Consider the following 20,930-nt stretch of genomic DNA (forward strand, 5'->3'; position numbering starts at 1 on the left):
CCCCCCCCCTCTAAACCATTCTACCAGCTATTCAATTCTGAAATTGCAACTGTTTGAAAAACGGTTTTTGGAACCTCGTTTTGTCGATAAAGGGGCGCGGTCAATATAGAAACTTTCCTTGCACCCTGGCGGTTTACTAATGATATTTCGAACCTTATTTTTCCATTTCTATTTGGGAAAAATAAATATCACTTTGAATTCTAAGTATTGATGAAAATTGATAAATAAAATAGGGATGAGGAGGTGTATTATTTGGTTTGGTTAAAGGATGGATCAAGCTTTGGTTTGGTTTGGATGTGAACGGTTTGAAGCTCTGAAACCAACTGAGCTCCATGATACCAGCTGTGAAGCAACCACCACCAAAACCAATAAAAAGAAAAAAAATACTTTCACCCAAAAAAATCCGCCAACAGTTAAAGCGGATGCTGTTCTCTCGTAAACAAAATCTCGCAATTTTTGTTTTTTTCGCGGATTTTTGTATTTTACGTTCACCCTCTCGTGGAGAGAGGCCTGAGCCACACCGCTACAGGCGTATAACTACTTCCGGTCTAAGGGACTAGAGTACACTACAGTCCAGGGATAATTTACACAAATTCTGATCAGGACTTTGCCAATTACTCCATCAAAATGGACGCTAAAAACAATAGATTTTCATCAAAATATATTAATATCCCACACTATAAAAAAGTATCATGGATTGGAAAGGTTAGGACAGAGGCCTAGGCCTGGAAACGCTTTAAAGTTAGTTCAGTCTTATTAGTTGGTGAATCATTTTCATAAGTGTGTAGATTTCAGTAATAGTCAACGGGTAAACCCATCAACCAATGAAGTTTAATAAGTTTGTAAACCATAATTATTTAACTTTTGGTAATTGCTTCTAAAGAATTATTGAGAAACTTCCTATACAATTTATCTAAGGGTAAAACTAAATCAAAAATATTTTCAAGGAAAGTAATTAAGATTTTAAACCAAATTGAGGTCAGAAAAAAAAGAAAAACAATTCGTGTTCATTTTTTAATGATTTCACTGAAATAAACTTTATGTTCGGAAATTTAGTTTTTCCCATTTAACCCAAAATACATTTCACAAAAATATGTAAAAATATTTTACACTGCTAGATTTGTTTAAATCGGCATGATTCTAAATATTTAAAGAATATTTATAAGATTAAATATTGATAAGCTTTAAGATAAAATTGATAGAAATTCGTTGATAAATGATTATTTTTAAGTACGCTTCATGATGATTGATCCCCGCAACAAATTTGAAAGGAATTAAAAAGGATGAAAGGAAGATAAAAAGAAAGGATAGGATGTCAAAAAGGATGAAAGGAAGATAAAAAGAAAGGATGAAATGCTAATAAGGATGAAAGGAAGATAAAAAGAAAGGATGAAAGGAATAAAAAAGGATGAAAGGAAGATAAAAAGAAAGGATGAATTGTTAAAAAGGATGAAAGGAAGATAAAAAGAAAGGATAGGATGCTAAAAAGGATGAAAGGAAGATAAAAAGAAAGGATGAAATGTTAATAAGGATGAAAGGAAGATAAAAAGAAAGGATGAAAGGAAGATAAAAAGAAAGGATGAAAGGAATAAAAAAGGATGAAAGGAAGATAAAAAGAAAGGATGAAAGGAATAAAAAAGGATGAAAGGAAGATAAAAAGAAAGGATGAATTGTTAAAAAGGATGAAAGGAAGATAAAAAGAAAGGATAGGATGCTAAAAAGGATGAAAGGAAGATNGACTGAAAACCATTCTTGTAAATCATACATTTCGCCAATTTGAACATATATTAATGTTTACATGTAATTACTATTGAACTGTGGAAAAAATGGCTTGATATGTTTACAAATACATCATATATATCGATAACAATTCTGATTATAAACTAAATTATAATTTACACCACAGCCGACCCTCCATCCCCACCCCCTTCAGCACTGAAAAATCCACCCCCTACTAAGCTAAGTATAAGGGATATCGATTTTACAACAAACAAAAAACATTTTGATTGTTAGTGTGATAAAACATTAAAGCAAAACAAACTGTCTAAACTTTTGTTAGGTTAGAACATTTTTTTTCCGACAAAAAGATAGATTTTTAAAGGATTTTTAATTTTAAATACCCCTGAGCCCCCCTGGTGACATAAACTGCCTGGCAAACCCTAACAAAGAGAAATTGAATTAAAACTGTTATAAACTACAATGTGTTGAATGTAGACAGTAGTTGCAATACTAGTCAAACTGACGCTAAAAATCCCTGAAATATTTAATTTAAAAATCTTCGAAAATAAACCCATGAAACATCCACCAAAAATTATTACAAAATGATTACATGACCGACATTTTTCGATTTAAAACTACATGCTATTGTGTGCGAATTATTGGTTGAATTTAACCATGATTACGAAATGAAAAAAATCCGCTCGGAGAAATTGTTTCAGATAAGATAGCGCCGAATGCAGTGATGCAGAAAGGGCAAGGTTTTAAGAGTTACGAGCCTGTAAACACAACCTGGGTTTGATAATGAATACTAGGACTTGCCAATTCATTTAAGGCTAGCGAGGAAAGGTTTAGATTAAGGTTCAGGGGGAAATAGTTTCTAGAAAATATTTCCCCAACTTCAGGGATAAAAAGTAACAGAAAAGGGGGGGGGAAATGTTGTGTTTGTCAAATTAGTCCTGCACAGTTCGAAACAATAGAATGGCTTTTTTGACTTATTCAAGAATGAATGAATGAAAGGATGAATGAAAGGAAGGAAGGATGAATGAATGAATGAATGAATGAATGAATGAATGAATGTATGGATAAAGGGAAAATGAATGATAATTAAAATATAATGTATAAATATTAAATGAAAAAATATACTATAAGCAAAGCTACGAAGTGGAACAACATTTTTATCTGACTCTATTCCAAACGACTCCGAGATTTTTAGTTTATGGACAAAAAAACTAGCCGCATTATATGTGGCAATTCAATTTCAAACGGTTCTCTAGAAAGTCTTGTCTAATCAAGAATGCATGACAAATCAAATAGGTTAGGTTAAGACACTTTCTGGGCCGAGCGCTGAGGCTAGGACAGGCTAGGGGGCCGAGCGCTGCGGCCACATGTCTTACATTTAAGATCCCTGGAGTAGTTTANCTGGGATTTACTCAAATTCAATTTTTAAAAAGTTAAAAAGAATACTAACAATTGTAACAATGTAAGTTAAGCTTATCAGTTTACGGCCTACACAAGCTTAATGTTTACATTGATAAAAGTTAATAATCCATAAAGGCTGTTATATTTATACATTTTTATCAACACCTATTAAAAAAAATATCATAAAAATATTGGAAAGGAATTTTAAATTCATAGAAATGTTTTTACAAAGTCTTAAGCTTAAAGAACCTGTCGACATAAATCTCAATTTAAAGATTCAAATTCGAAAAATGGCGTCGTTTTCTCTCCTTAAAACGGTAAAATATGACAAAAATATCCATATTTTAGCTACATAAATGCACTTTAACTTATCAAGATAAAAAAAAAAACAATCATGATCAAACAAAAATGTATTGAACAAAAAGTAATGCATTTTCTATTGAATAGGATTGGATTAGAAATTAGTTTGAGAACAAAATGATAGGAGAAAATTGCAGGGGTTACAGGGCAAAATTTTCAAAAATCAAATTTTGTTAGAGGCAAATTTTTGAAAATTCGATCATCCATAAACAAAACCTTGTGTCACGCAAGGTCCCACAAAAAATTTGGGCCCGCTCGGTGCAGCCGTTTTGACGTTTTTTGGATACAAACAAACAAACAGACAGACAGACAAGCAAAGTATATATATAGATAAATGAAAGGTGAAGGTGCTTGGAAGGATATATTTTCAGATTTGTACACAAGGGGACTATGGGAATTCCGACACCCTCCTGAAATTTTTTTTTTTTAAAAGAAATTTCTGCGTATTTATCATATTTTAAAAAACGAATTTCTGTCATTTTCATTTCAGGTTGTTTTGACAAATAAGACTTAAAGTTTCACATGAGTCACGTCCAGTTCAGTCTTCTAAACTGATTAATCTCATCTGCTGGTTTAAAATATAATTATCAAGAGAAATAGATAACTCATGTTACAACTTCAATTAAAAGATGACAGATTGCCCCCCCCNCTTGAATGTAAAATAATAAACATAGAAACAAAAAAGTTTGCCATAAAATCAAATTAAAATTTTAGTCTAGATAACAAAATTTTCATGATCATAAAAATGTAATTCAGATTTCTTTCTTAAACAGTGAAAATAAGTGTTAAAGCGACGAATATCATAATTATTAAGTCGCCAAAACAATTTCAACTTGACAGACAGTCTTGTAATCGATAATTATAGCGGAATTGTTACTAAATCGGCGACATATAGCAGATTTTCTGGAACATGGGTGTTTTTTTAACTGTGTGTAAAGTGTACTGTTTCACACATGCGCGCGGCAGTGCTAGCTTCGAACTGCCTAAACTCTCTGACACATCAGGGCCCTGGAATAACTCTCTTGAAAATATGAGCCCTGAACTATTAAATGATAATTTTTATATTTAAAAATGGAAAAATTGGTAAAAAATTTGGTAAAAAAGAAAAAAAAATTTGGGAACAATTTTTTTTTAATTTTAAGGAGGACCTTATGAATATCATTTAAAAACACTTCATATATCCAATTTTATCTACAATGACAAACTGCGCCTTAAAACCAGTCAAGTTTACAAAAACTAAGATTTTCAAATACTTTCCAAATCCATACAATGTAAATAATCAAAAGAACTTGATATTTACGCATAAATATGACGCAGATTTGCCATGTAACAAGTCCTTCATAGAGAGGTTTTGAAACATTCAAACAATTTATGATAAAGGAAACAAAAACTGATCATACTTGTATTGTATTCAGATACATGATCAAAGAATATATTAAAGAATATAATTTAACAAAACATGAACATGAGGTTTCGAGATTTCGAGATTTATAGAAACATTATAAAACATCTTATTTATCAATGATTATTTTCAATTGTGGGTTTTATGTAAAAGTAACTAGTGGGAAGGGGTGGGGTTAGATTTTATGCCCCCCCCCCCTCTTCTTTCATCAAATGACAATGGACTAAAAGTTGATATTAGAAGATGACTAAAGTACAGGGTGTCCCAAAAAACATGGGAATTCAGTGACGAATTCGATATCGTCTTTGATATAAATTAGCATTGTAATACCTAATTTAAAACCCATATAATTATTATGTCTGCTAGAGTTTATTTTATGAAAAGGGTAAAAGACTGTAAAGATGTGTCTATAATGTCTCTGCAAGATGAACAGTGAAGAAGGACAAGTTTAATCTGTTTGTATACTGCAATTTTCTTGTTTTACTAAGTACAACCGTATGCAGTCAAAACATAAACAAACAAAATGTGAACATAGCAGACGAAACTCTTACAGATTACAGCTTTCTCAGTAGGTATCACTATACTAAATCAAAGAATTATTTAAAAAGACGATATCGAATTCGTCACTGAATTCCCATGTTTTTTGGGACACCCTGTATATATATACAGCATGAGTACAAGGCTATTATAAGCATATATTAAGCATTAAACAGCTGTATGCAGTGCAAAACCAGGCCTAGAACGCATGTGCAAAATATCTATAATTATTGCATTGTTATTAAATAATAAAATATAAAACTGTATATTTATGAAGTAAATTTTGATGAAATAAAATGCTTCATGTTAGACTTCATTATCAATTATAAATCAAAACAATTTTAATACCACACAAAAAAAACACACTTTTTTAATTTCCTAGTGAGTAGTTATTAAAAAAGAGACTTTTTTATTTTATGGTGTTTTTTTCAATATTTTTTAAAAATTTGTAATTTTTTTTGGTACTCTAATGGCCCAAAAAAATCTGCAAACCTTTTTTCTTTCAAAATCAAAAATTCAGAGAAACAAAAAATGTGTAAATAAATTATTTCTATCGAAATCTAAAATTTTAAAAAGATTGAATCACAGAATCGCAGAAAATTTGCAAAATTGTAATAAGAAAATTCGCAATTTTCAGTTCTGGTCTAATTTTTACGGAAAAATTGTTTTTCAATGGTTCTTAAGGTTTCAACTGAACATATATTTAATACTTTAGAACACAAATTTTCAAAAAATATTGAAAAAACACCATTCAGGAGAGCTGTACAGTTTTGCACCAGGCACTGCAAATCACACTTTTTTTTTGTCTCACCCTGTACATATTATAAAAATATAGAATAAAAAGTTAAAGATCTAAGATTCAAAGAACTACTATCCTCAGAAATAAAATCCTGCAAACGAAAATAAAACGTTATCTAATTATGTTAATGTTTGTTTATGTTGAAACGTTATTCTAATTATGTTAATGTATGTTTATGTTGAAACGTTATCTAATTATGTTAATGTATGTTTATGTTGAAACGTTATCTAATTATGTTAACGTATGTTTATGTTGAAACGTTATCTAATTATGTTAATGGGTGAACACTGAACTAGGTCTGACTTAGAGCTGGACAAGCTTGTAAATATAAATAAAAGAATTTAGGAAAATATAAAATTTACTAAAATTTTTAGGAATTTCTTTGATATTGTGCGAACATTAAAAGATTAATTTCTGGATGGCCACATCCCCCAAAATCCATATTTTTCTTATTTATATACTTTCCCTCCACTCTTCCCCCACCTCCTTACCTTTAAAATTCAGTTTTCCCTAACTTTAACATTCAAAAATATGTGTAACTACCTCTATATGCAACCCTCAGAATATACAGGGTGTCCTAAAAACATGGGAATTCAGTGACGAATTGTATATCGTCTTTGTTATGAATTAGCATTGTAATACCTAATTTCAAAAGCCATAATATTATTATGTCTGCTAGAGTTTATTTTATGAAAAGGGTAAAAGACTGTAAAGATGTGTCTATAATGTATCCGCAAGATGAACAGTGAAGACGGATAAGTTTTCTCTGTTTGTATACTGCAATTTTCTTGTTTTACTAAGTACAACCGTATGCAGTCAAAACATAAACAAACAAAATGTAAACATAGCAGACGAAACTCTTACAGATTACAGCTTTCTCAGTAGGTATCACTATACTAAATCAAAGAATTATTTGAAAAGACGATATCGAATTCGTCACTGAATTCCCATGTTTTTTGGGACACCCTGTACATATTCTGAGATGCAACCCCTCTCACCCCCCCCCTCCCCCCGTGAAAGTTTTAGGAGTATGAAATTTTTGGCGCATTCTTCACAAGTCTTTGGAAGATTTTGAAAATATCAATTAGTAAAATATTTAGGTTTTTACCCCGCTGAGCGGAGAGACGTTTTTATGGTGAATTATTGTCGACCAAATTTAAGCAAGTTCTAGTGGCTTGAATAACGGAGATGAGACATAAAGTCGTCTTCATTTCGATTTTGGAGATTACAACCGAATAGTTTGAATATGTTAAGAAAAATACATTAATAACTATAATGCAAAGCATTAAAGTTGTCGTCTTTAAACTTTATATGGATTTCATTTACAAATTCTGATTCCAGTTTGTTCAAATAAGACACCTGTTTTAAAACATATTTGTATACATAGATTACAGCTTGTAATGAAAACTGTCATTTTTGAAATATTGATTAGTATTGTTTTTACAAATAAACAGTACTTAAAATACATGCAATTATTCACAGTAAAATCAGTGGGGGTATCTATTCAAGTGAAACAGATTTATTCAGAAGGCATTCCTTTTTATTCAATCCCTCTCTTGGGCCTTTTTTTGATAGTGTTTTGCCGAGGAAAAAATACTCTTTCCTTATATATAAATGGTGTAAGTACGAATTTTCAGTTAAATGGGGATGGAATATTTATAAAATTTTAGACTCCCCCGAAATCTTGATAGTTTTTAACTTGTTGGATACGTTTTATGATGTACAGTGAGAAAAACCAAACTGTGGAATGGAAAGACGACCTTAAATCAATAATTCTTTACACCGCCCCTGTTTTTAGAAATAAGTTATTTTAATGTTTTTCAGGGTACAAAAGACATCTAACTTTTTTTGGTTCAAAATCTACAAGATTTAAGATTGTAAGGTGGTAAACAAGGATAGGTTTCTGTGGAGCGAAATAACCAGGGGGCGGGCATAACTCTCCTAATTTTGCCTGGCTAGGTTTATACTGTACAGTGAAATTTGTCGAAAAATGTTTCACTTCACTTTCAAACAATAACTTTCAAAACTGATCTACGAATTATGATCCCCCCAGGTAGAATTTATGAGCGGGTCATTGTGTACAGTGGCTGTACAACAAGAAGTCTAAAATTCCAGATGCCCCCTCTATTACTAATATCTCGATGGAAATAACTTACCTAAAAATAAAAATATAGATTTTAAAAAATCCTTTAAATACTTTCATGTTCTTGTATTTACAGAAAATAAACAAATAATAAATCATGAAATCTTACTTAAAGTTGTAATTTCAGAAAAAAAAAGAAAAAAATAATCCAGAATTTAAAACACAGAAAGAATCTCAAAAGATTTGAATCACAGAAAAACTGGAGCATATTAGAAAGTATTCTATGAGTATTATAATTTTGTTTATGATTTTGAATCTGAACAATTATAGTCTATATATAAATTAAGCTTGTCTGTCTGTCTGTTTGTTTGTATACAATAAACGTCAAAACGGCTGAACCAATCGGGCCCAAATTTTGCGTGGAACTCACTTAGACGAAGAATGATTAAAATTTTTAAAATTTACATTTAAAATTTTTTTATTTTTGTAAAATTTTGAAAATGCGCAAAAAAATATTATGAAATCCGCAAACTTTTTTTGTTTTTGTTTTAAACTGTGCAAAGAGAAGAGATCAATGCTCACAGATAAAGCCACAATTAAAAGTTGAAATAAAAGATGGACGCTAAGCGCCCTAAATGCCTAGTAAGTATAAAATTGAATAAATGGGACTGTACATAATCTTTAAGTGAACCTCCATTATTTACCGTATAATTATATTCCTTTATACCTTTATATGAGTCATATGAGTAACATTAATATTGGCGTTTTTAGATTTAGAAAAGTTTTAAATTCTATTTCTATTAGATAAGATAAGATATAGTTTATTGCTAAAAATAAACATACAAGTTATAATGTTACAGGCAAAAAATCTGCAACTATTTTTATATTGTTTACTATATTTATGTAATTCTAGCAATTAGGTGGAGATTAGCTATTTAATTCCCAGACTGAATGATTTTGTATTAAAGGCAACTAATTTGAAGAGTTTAGCACATGTTTTACAACCCTCTAATTCTACTTTTTAAGTGTGAGAACACCCCTCCCATTCCCTAAAATAAAAATGTAAAAAAGAGAAGGCATGAAAACAAAAGGATTAAGGAGAAAAAAGTAAAAGAACTATAGATATATTGCAAACTTTTAATTAGAAACAAAGAAAGATTATGGGGGGTGGGGGAGGTAGGGGACCTGGAATCTACATTGGTCTTGCTAAGGCTTGATGCGAAAATATTTAAAAAGTTTGATGATTGCAGATTGCAAAACAAAGAAAGGAATTCAGCTGTAAGAAGGATAAAAATATTCCAAATATGGATTGGAAAAAGTAGTTAACAAGCTTTAACAAGCAGGATAGTTCAAAAATCATTGACATTTTGGAGAAGTTTGTTAGACCAATTCTTTGTTATCAATTTAGTTGTAAGTTTTTAAATCAAATTCATAGAAGAAAAAAAACAATAATGATAATTTATAAAATCAGAAAGTTTGCAATGTTTTATATAGTTTGTTGGCAACATCTGAAAAATATTAAAATTTAAAGGAAAGACTGATTTAGGCAAAAATAACTAAAAATCTATACGGAAGGACTGTGTAAAACCAGGATTAATGCCCGTATAACCTAAATTCAATCCTATTCCATGAATTTTACTTCTTATTCATGGTTTAATTTCAACCAAGAGCGTAGACATAGAACTAAACATGAATTGCGTCATTTTAGGCGTCATTTAAGCGTCATCTAAGCGTCAATTTCTTTCAAGTCACCTTTTTAGTTTGAGAACAAGCTAAACTGCTAGTTTACAACTCTTTATCTGACCGCCATTCGCCATTTTCCGCTTTCACTAGCATACTTTTTTCCCGGCTTGTATGTCCCCCAGTTTAGTTTTTATACTTTTAACTGCTAAGAGACTCGATATAACAAATATCTGAAATGTGAATCCTATTTCTGAAAATGTTCTTTTCAAGGAAACAATTTTGCAATTGTATCAATATCTCATATCTTTTAAAACACTTTTAACCTCAAAAAAAAAAACCAAATATGTCTCAAAAAGAACCTCAAAACGATGAAAAAAATATTTTATTTGTTTCTGTTTGGAAACGTGCCTCAAGAGGCAGGGACTTCAATTTTTATTTTTATTTGTACACACATTGTACAAGACCAATTTAAAAAAAGAGTTTTCAGTGTTTACTGTACAGTGCGTTCTATGCATGGTGTATGTAGAGTATGATATTACTTTACTATTACTTTTCATGATTAAGCACTTTCAAGTCATTATTCCGACATAATACCCACTTTTCACTAAACCTGATACACCCTTTCAGTTTACACATGTCACATCTAGAGAATTACATGGTTTTCTTTGTTATTTTGCTAGATAGTTTTTGTCGCCTAGATAACTAAAGAATTAACAGAATTAACACACTTCTAATTCTAAAGTTTAAAGATTTAATTATTTAATTACATTTAACAGGTTATTGGCAGTTATCTTTTCATCAAAGCTCGTAAAATGATCGGATATCATAGGCAGGATTATTGAAAATATTAACTTGGGCCATCAAATATGAAAAATGCTCAAAAACACGGCCATTTTTTTGTTAAATCAAAATATACGACCCTCAATTCAAATCCAACCCTATGTTATATTTTTGTAGTTTAAATGGCGTATTAAAAAATAATTGTCCAAAAAAGTAATACATGGAATTGTTATGAGTATTTTTATGGTAATACAAGGGCTGTACAGTGTACACCAAATAATTCTTTCTTCGTGACTCTTTCCCTAAGGTACCTGAAAGAATCCTGAAAGGTTGAATTTATGTTAAAAAACTACATTTGACTTTACGGTCGTACTCTTGGTTCTTATTTCACTGTGGAATTAGAAGTCACGACAAATTCAAAGTACAATCAACAGGGGGTTAAAGGAACTGAGTACAATCTACAGGGTTTAAAGGAACAGAGTACAATCTACAGGGAGTTAAAGGAACTGAGTACAATCTGCAGGGGGTTTAAGGAACTGAGTACAATCTACAGGGGGTTAAAGGAACTGAGTACAATCTACAGGGTTTAAAGGAACAGAGTACAATCTACAGGGAGTTAAAGGAACTGAGTACAATCTGCAGGGGGTTTAAGGAACTGAGTACAATCTACAGGGGGTTAAGAGTACAATCTACAGGGGGTTAAAGGAACTGAGTACAATCTACAGGGGGTTAAAGGAACAGAGTACAATCTACAGGGTTTAAAGGAACTAAGTACAATCAACAGGGGTTTAAAGGGACTGAGTACAATCAACAGGGGTTTAACGGGACCGAGTACAATCAACAGGGGTTTAAAGGGACTGAGTACAATCAACAGGGGGATGAAAAAGACTGTCCTTGTTATTTCAAGTGACCCTTCCCCTAAAGTGGGCCATGTCCGATTCACAGAGGTACCAGTAAATGTTTTCTGATCAATAATGTGGTAGATATCGACATTTTACTAGCTTGAAAAGTGTTAAGTCTAACTTTTCCTCCGTGTTTCTAGAGCAAATTTACTTTTACCAAAAATCTATTTTTAAAAAAACATGGATGTCTTTTTTTATTTTCAAGATCAGACAAAGCTTTTACGGGGACACTATTTACATTTAGGGTACCTTGACTTACGTCTACAGGTTCTTGAAGTGAAAGTGGGTTAAACATTGTAAAATGTATGGAAGGATTTTTAATGACTCAGATTTAAAAACATCACTTAACATGACTTAAAATTGATTGCTGGGTCATTGTTGTAGGCTAAAGATACATCGTCATTAGCAATGAACAATAGCATGAACCTGAAGATTACATTTCAGTTGCTAAATATCGTCTTCAAAAAAGAATCGTGTGTTTATTAGGTAGTTCTGCAGGATTTTTTTACAGGCCCAAAATTGTACAAAAAATCACATATTAAATGTTTGATTTCAAAAAGAAATAAACATTTAACTTACATGGTCTTGTTTCACAATAAACTTTCCAATTTGAGAAATATTTAGATATCTATTATCTACATAGATATTTTGAATGTCTTAGAAAATTTTCATGTTTTGTTATCTTTTTCTTTATTTATCTATCTATCTATTTCTCTATCTATCAATGTATCTATCTATCTATCTATCTATTTATCTATATATATAGATGCATAATATTCCAAAATTTCAGGGGAACTTTCCTTTACTATTTGCCACAAACCAAAATTTCTATAAAATGGTTTAACTTTTTTTATATACTTTTTCTTTGTTTAAGGGTCTACAGACTCGTTTGTAATCGTATTTTCAAGATTGAGACCATTTTTGATATCTATGTACAATTTCCGATTTAATGAGACAAATTTTAGGCTTGTAGATTTAAAGTAACAATTTTATAGGCTCCTAAAGTTTCCAACTGGAGCGAAGTAAAAAGTAAAAGATAATCTCCGTTTGAACAATTTTATATTCAATCTTAGGTAAAGGTTACAGTTTATTACAGTACAATTGGTTTTTTTTAGATCTATAAGCCTAAAATTGGGCTCATTAAATTGCAAATGGAACGTAGATATCAAAAATGGTCTCAATCTTGAAAATACGATTACAAACAAGTCTGCATAGGCCAAAGACCCTTATATGCAAACATATATAATTGTATATTGGAAATGTACCTTCTATAGAATTATGATATAGAATGTCATTTCATTCTTAAAATTTGACAAATTTGACATTTTGACATTTGGACAGTATTTGTTTGGAAACAGACCGAAGGCTAAACAAAATGAAAGTTTAAAAAATAGATAGTTTACAGCCTAAAGACAGGGTGTAAATAGAATAAAGTCTATTTTAAAATACAGGGTGTTTATCAAACTCTAAGGTGTGTAGAACACGATACATATTTGCCTTCTATATGCACACTGTGCAAATTGCTTTAGCTGACTTGAAATATAAAATTTTACTTTTTCAATTTTTTTTTTCATATGTGAGTCACCCTTAACTGCCTGCTGACAAAATAAAAATATTTGAGACACCCCACACTGTATACTGACAATAAGAGATATTTGAGACATCATACACAGTACACTGTCTATTGAAAATATTAAGAAGTTTGAGACACCATACACCGTCTGCTGACAATTTTAAGATATTTGATACACCCGGTTCAATGTCTGCTGACAATATGAGATATGTCTAAATATATGTCGCAGGAATCCTATCGTTTGACAAAAAACTATTGACCGTGAATAAAAAAATTCTTTTCTTTGTACTTTGTGTTTACAAATTAACAAAGATGTTTCAACCTTGTTTTTAAATACTTGCCTTAACATATAAAATCTTCAATCCCAATTCCCAATCCCTATATATTTGCAACCTTAAACATTTCAAAGGAATTAAACCTTTGTCAAAAACTAAAATTTTCTATGCCTTATATCTTTGCAACCCTTGATATTTCGAACAATTAGATTATTTTATCTAGCAGAATTCATATTTTGAAATATCAAAATATTCTAAAGAAATTACTTTCATGAATAAATAAATCAATTTTTACATTTATGAAGCATGCTAATTTTTTTTGCGAATATGCATTTTTTTCAATATAAAAAAAAATTTTTTTTTCCAGAATATCAAATTAAGATTTCATAATTGAGTATTTGTCACAAACTCAAAATTTCTACTACCTATCTTTGCAATCCGATTATGTTAATCTTTAATATTTCAAACTATGATTATTTGATCTAACACAATCAATAGTTTGAAATATCAAAGGTTACGACATTGGGTTGCAAAGATAAAGGGATTAGAATATCAGAGTTTGTGGCAAGGACTCAAATCCTTCTAGTTCTCCATTAACAAAGAATTTGAAAGTCAGAAACAAAAAAACTAAACCATTTCTGTTTTTGGCGTTTTTCAGCCCATGACAGAAAACCAACAGCAAGAAAATTATAAAATTAGACAAAAAAAAAATTTAAAAGTTTATAAAAACTTTAAAATGAAAATGGATGAAAACATGTAAAAAATACTGAAACAAAGAGAAAATATTAGATATGCGCGTAACACTGTAATCTTGCAATCTAACATTTTCCAAATTCATTCAACCATAGGTTAGTGGGTGAAATCATCCGTACTATAACATCTATACTATATATAAACATAGTACTTTTTGAGAAAAAATCTTTGCGAGATATACTACTTAAAAATCAGCTGTTTTTATAAATATAAAAAGTCAAAACTTTCCCCGCATTTTGCATTTTTAATCCATTAGAAATGCGCATTTTAACAAACACACAGTTCAGCGAACACACAGCATCACTCGCACAGGGAAAGGTTTTAAAGAAATTGATAAAGCGTGCGACCTAATGGTTTCCCTTTGACGCATCGTAAAGGTTTCTCAATGACGCAAAAAAATAATTATGAAGATGCCACTTTGACACAATACATTTTCTCAAGAAAATTCGTCATTACAATTCTTTTTTTTTGTGCATCTGGTTAAAACAAGTCGAACTACTTTTGCGGATTTTCCTACTTTCAGATTGTGGATTTTTTCCTCTTCTCTTCTTGGATATCAAATGCTTATTAAAATTCAGGAGTTTAGGCATTAATCTTGATATCCACCATTCTAAAGTTTTCAGTCAGTTTTCTTGGAAAATAATACTTACCTAAAATAAAAATAAAAATTAATGATGGCAATATGATTCCGATCGGTTCCGCCGTTTTGGCGTATTTTTTAATACAAACAAACAGACTAGCCAAACATACATATATCGTATACAATTATGCTTTAAACTAAATTTTAAGAATAGTTTGTTTGAAATGAATATCTTTTTTTAAAGTAAAATCTAATTTTTATTGCTATATTTAATGTTTTATTCACTTATCTTTAATAATGTAAAAGGCCCGTAATATATTCACATTATTCAAAAAGAACTGCTCACAGGCATAATCTATTAGTTTTCCAACCATAGAAGGAAGGAGAGAGCTTATTTGTAAAAAATTATCAATAATTTGATAGGAGTTTGGTGTTTGAAGAAAAAATTTTGAAATTATAAATGTGAGGAGCCCAAAGTTTGATGATAATGAAAGGCTAGGCTCTGACTCATGACACGACGCTGCGTGAAATTCCTAATATTTCAGAATATTAATTAGCTTGTCGAGGAAAACGAGTTTAAATTTAAAGGGACTGCAGAACAACGACTTTCAATTTTCTAATCCCTATATCTTTGCAATCCGATGTCGTAGACCTTTGATATTTCAAACTATGAATTCTGTAAGATTAAAAAGTCTGCAAGGTTTACACCATCAGGTTGCAAAGAAATAAGGATTAGAAAATTTGAGTTTGTGGCAAAAACGACCTTTGCGCAACAAATTTATAAGAACAATTTAAAACGAGATAAGAATTTTACATAACAACAACGAAGTGAAAAGGAAAAGTCAAATAAGAAAGTGAAAAGTAAAGAATCCATAAAACTTCTAGCTTGTAAATTAACGCAAGCTATGAAGTGTGATATTGGGTAATAAATACTTCAATTCTTTTAAATTGGTTAACGTCAGTCTTGTCTTGAATTTTGTAAAATAAAGTTTTAGTTTTAAATAATTACATACATTTAGTGTAATTACGATTTAAACATTGAGTTTTAAGTCTTTAAACTTACAAATTGTAAATGTTTATGATTTTGAAATACTTAATGTTAAGTTTGATACAACAAATTAAATTTTTTTGTAGATACAATTATTTTGAATAAGCCTTTTCGTAATGTTTATAACAGGATAAATAATTACTAAATAATAAACATTAGCAATTAATAATTCAATTAAAAACATAATTTTCTCTCTTATCCTTAATATTGAATTATAAGAAGCAAAACCTAACACAAAACAGCTGAAATATCTACTCTTTCTTGCGTCACATTTTTGTCTTTTTGCGTAGCGTTTAACGCAATGCAGAGAGAGGTTTTTACGCTTTCTGAAAGGGGTTTTTATATCGACTTGTTCCATTTTCTTACAGGGGTTTACGTTCCAGCATACCATTCTGACATTATAACACTTATATTTACATTTCGTAGCATTAAGGTATACTACAATAGTTCTCCTCAAATCTATTTAATTGAAATATTTTGTTATTATTATTAAAATTAGGTGGAAAAAATAATCAAACAGCCAAGAGCTATTTTCCACCTAATTGCCTTATACTTGTACTGTTAAATTCGTTCTGTACATAGATACATGTATTTTAGCAATAAACTTTATCTATCTATCTATCTATCAAATGTTAATGCATATTTATTTTAAAAAAAGACTAACATTGTCATTGTCAGTGTTAAGAATTTTTAATACTGTACTGCACGTATATTTGCTACTTATAGCTATTTTATTTAGTAAAAGTAGATTTTAAGCACATGCAATCTTTCAGTTAAAAAATGATTTACTATAATTTACAGCAATCTTTTACAATAAAACAATATAACATGTAAACTCGTAAAACTGTAAACCTGTAAAACTGTAGACCTGTAAACCTGTAAACCTGTAAACATGCAAAACTGTAAACCTGTAAACCTGTAAACCTGTAAACCTGTAAACCTGTAAACCTGTAAACCTGCAAACCTGTAAACCTGTAAACCTGTAAATCTGCAAACCTGTAAACCTGTAAACCTGTAAAACAGTAAACCTGTAAACCTGTGAACCTGTCAACTTGTAAACCTGTAAACTTTTTAACCTGTAAAACTGTAAACCTGTAAACCTGTAAATCTGTAAACTTGTAAACCTGTAAACCTGTAAAACTGTAAACCTGGAAACCAGGTAATCTATGAATTGTGTAAGACTGTTTTTATAAACCATGTTACTTTAAATTTGATCAAAATATGAATTAAAGTTAACCAAACTCTTATTAAAGAATAAGATTAAACAAAGGCAAGAATTAATAAACAGAAATTAAATTTAGAATATATAGAAATATATAATTGTATATTTAATTTGTCTATCTGTTAGCTTGTATACAGCCAAAACAGGGAAGGTTTACGGCTGGTTGAAATTGAAAAAATGTTGTCTGAAAAAGTTTACATTAACTGATATAGAAAATCCACCAATTTAAACAGAAAATTACGCGAAAACTTGTGCTTATAATTAAAAAAAATTGCGGCTTGAAAATTAACAGTTAAAAGCTTAAATTGTTATTAGAATAGAATAGCCCTTTTTGTATAATTATGGACATAAAATAGATATATAAAATCATTTAATCTTTTAGTAGTGCATGAAGTGTTTCATTATCAAATGGATTATGAAAAATACCCCACCTCCTCTCTGAAATACCAAGGGGGCACTACCCACCCCTCTCTACAAGACCAAGGGGGTACTACCCGCTTGCCCCCCCCCGTATACCATAGCTGGATGTTAAAATTTATCAATTTAATCAGTTTAATGAACAAGTCATCTTGGCTAATTATCAGTGGTTCTAGTTAGATAGGTCATTAATACTATAAATAAGGCGTATGCAGGAAGTAAGTGTATGTACATTGTAGCCTGTATCCCTTTTACGTACAATGTAGACCTTATCCAATCAAACATAAAGAGGACTTTGGAATAGGAAGACGACCAATAATCATGAAACACAGCAGTTTTCTAGTGCACAGGCTCAATTTATTTCATCTTAAAAGTTAATTTCTAACCTACTACAGCAAAACTATTTTCTAATAATCATAAAAAAAACACATAAGATTGCTTGAATATCGTCTTCCTTGTCTTCTTTTTTATAACTTCCACTGTATGCGTATACTTAATATAGACTGCAGGAGCAGGTTGCTATGTATTTTACCTATATGGGGGTTCATATCCTCCTAGGTATAGATTTATGTATAGCATACTGGATAACCAACTATGATTTATTCTGGAATAATTGCCCCAACTGACCATATCCATTAGACCTTGAATCTGAAAACGAATCATGATATTTTTAGAACACGTACACACCCATCTATCATCACTCAAATCAAAAACCCAGTTGCTCCATCCACAGTGTGATAAATTAATAGAGAGAAATAAAAAAAAGTTAGTTTGGTAACCCAGCTTTGCCTTGTCGAGAGATTTTCAGGTTTTGACATATTTTCTGACATATAACATGTCCATTCTGTCCATTGTCCAATGTAATACTGGTAGGGGTATAGCATGTCCATTCTGTCCATTGTCCAATATGTACTGGTAGTGGTATGACATGTCCATCCAGTCCATTGTCCAATGTAGTACTGGTAGTGGTATACTATGTCCTTCTGTCCATTGTCCAATGTAGTACTGGTAGTGGTATAACATGTCCATTCTGTCCATTGTCCAATGTATAGTGGTAGTGGTATAACATGTCCATTCTGTCCATTGTCCAATGCATACTGGTAGTGGTATAACATGTCCATTCTGTCCATTGTCCAATGTATACTGGTAGTGGTATAATATGTCCATTCTGTCACTTGTCCAATGTATAGTGGTAGTGGTATAATATGTCCATTCTGTTACTTGTCCAATGTATAGTGGTAGTGGTATAATATGTCCATTCTGTCCATTGTCCAATGTATAGTGGTAGTGGTATAATATGCCCATTCTGTCCATTGTCCAATGTATACTGGTAGTGGTATAATATGTCCATTCTGTCACTTGTCCAATGTATAGTGGTAGTGATGTGTCCAGATTTGCATCAAAATACACAAATAAAATTCTTGTATAAATGATTACTACGTTATTAAAACTATGCTATTTCCTAGAAAAATCCCATTTTTCTCAAAAAAACAGGTTTATTTCAAAATTTCGTTTCGTTAGAACTGATAAAGGGCCGTAAAAACCTAAACCCTGATTGCCCCCCCTTCCCCCCAGGCCCACCGGCATAAAAATGTTTAACATTGTGTATAGATATATAGATATTATATATTTACTTGTAGACAATGACACAAGGTTTTATATATATGTAGGAACGCACCCTTCTGTCATGTCCCCTTGTACACTATGAGAATATTCATATATATAATTCCCCCCCCCCACAACACCCTTCCTTAGTCAAGAAATGTTTTTTTAAAGGAGAGTTAAAGAGAAATGTCGGCGTAATTTCGTCACCCTCCATTTTAGAAGTTATATGTCCAATTAGCTTGTGGCATCCTTAAAAACTAAATCAGTAAATTGTATTTTTGATAAAAGGTATATTGCAGATGAAGTTATGCAGCAGAAACAGGAAAGCAAATTATCTGAAATTCTACACTTTTCAACACTACAGTTCCTTTGATAAAAAGTGGCGTGGACGCAAAAAAAATGGCTGTTATTTACACGTTGAAAATAGCAGAAAATTGCGTAAAAAACATATTTTGACAATCATTTATATACTGGGTGGAGTGTTGCAAAAAGCTAAATTGAATATAGCTAAAAAATATGCTTTAAACAGGCTAAAATATCGATCTAAAAAGAAATAAACTTCACTTACTATACAAACTAGTCAAACCTACATAGTGTCGCATATCATATTAAACCAGGTATTTTCGGAAAGAAAACTTTTATATAAGTCATATACATTTTTTTTAATGATACATTCTATTTAAATTTTCTGATTATTACCTTAAATCTCAATTTAGAGATATAAACGATCTAATATAATGCTGGACACCCTGTAGTTGAACCACATTTATCTCGATATTAATGTCTTAAAGGCTGGACATGGTCCTGAACCAAGAAGTATTTAATACCATGGAGAAGGAATCGAACGTTACGCCTCACTATGACATGCTTTGCAGAATGGTACTCAATTTGTAAAAGAGTCTTTTTTTAATGTCGTCTTTTTTAATGTGGTTTTCTAAATTAGAATAAAACCGACTTTTAAAGTATTTTTAATATGTCTTTAACTATAATTAAGGGATGAAATATAGAGAAAAAGACGACATTTAAAATTTCTTTTTAAATGGAGTACCATTCTGCAAAGCATGTAAAGGCGGAACAACTCCTGGTCCTTGTTAATGAATACTCCCTGGCCTGCATCTACATAAGGTCAAATCCCACACCAGGAATACATATATTTAATTCCTCCACATGTCACATAAGTTTGGAGGAGATTACATTGAAAAAAAAATCTCTCTCTCTTCTTTATTGCAACCAATATATAATGCACACAGTGAAGGTCATAAGGCATTGCAGTGCAGTGCGAGAAAAATAATAATAAAAATAAATAACGTGAATTCATCTTATAGACCAATTGTTGCAAATTGCTTCAACAAATTGTGAAAAGGGCTCCAGCATCTTAGGAATCGTTTTTGGGACACTCTGTATATTTGAATAGATTTCTAAGAAATATGGTTAGATTTTGTTTGCTTATTATATAAACATATTTTTAATTTTAATTTTTTCCGCGAATCACAAAATTTGTCTATTCAAGAATGAACTAGATTTTCATGTTTTAAAAACTGTTTATTTTCATTTGCGGTTTCTCTGCAAATGAGCATTTCTTGCTTCAGTAACAATGGAGAAATTAGCATAATTAAACAGTTTTCAAAGTAAAAATCGACTTAAGCTTCCACATTTTTATCAGAATAAGGTTTCAAGGATACCATTGGATATCTTTTAACGAAGTTTACAGTAATTTTACATATTTACCATAAATCATGAAGGAGGGGGGGGGGGAATTAACCCACCCTAAAT

This window comes from Eurytemora carolleeae, unplaced genomic scaffold, assembly GCF_000591075.1.
Source record: "Eurytemora carolleeae unplaced genomic scaffold, Eaff_2.0 scaffold202, whole genome shotgun sequence".
Classification (NCBI taxonomy): Eukaryota; Metazoa; Arthropoda; class Copepoda; order Calanoida; family Temoridae; genus Eurytemora; species Eurytemora carolleeae.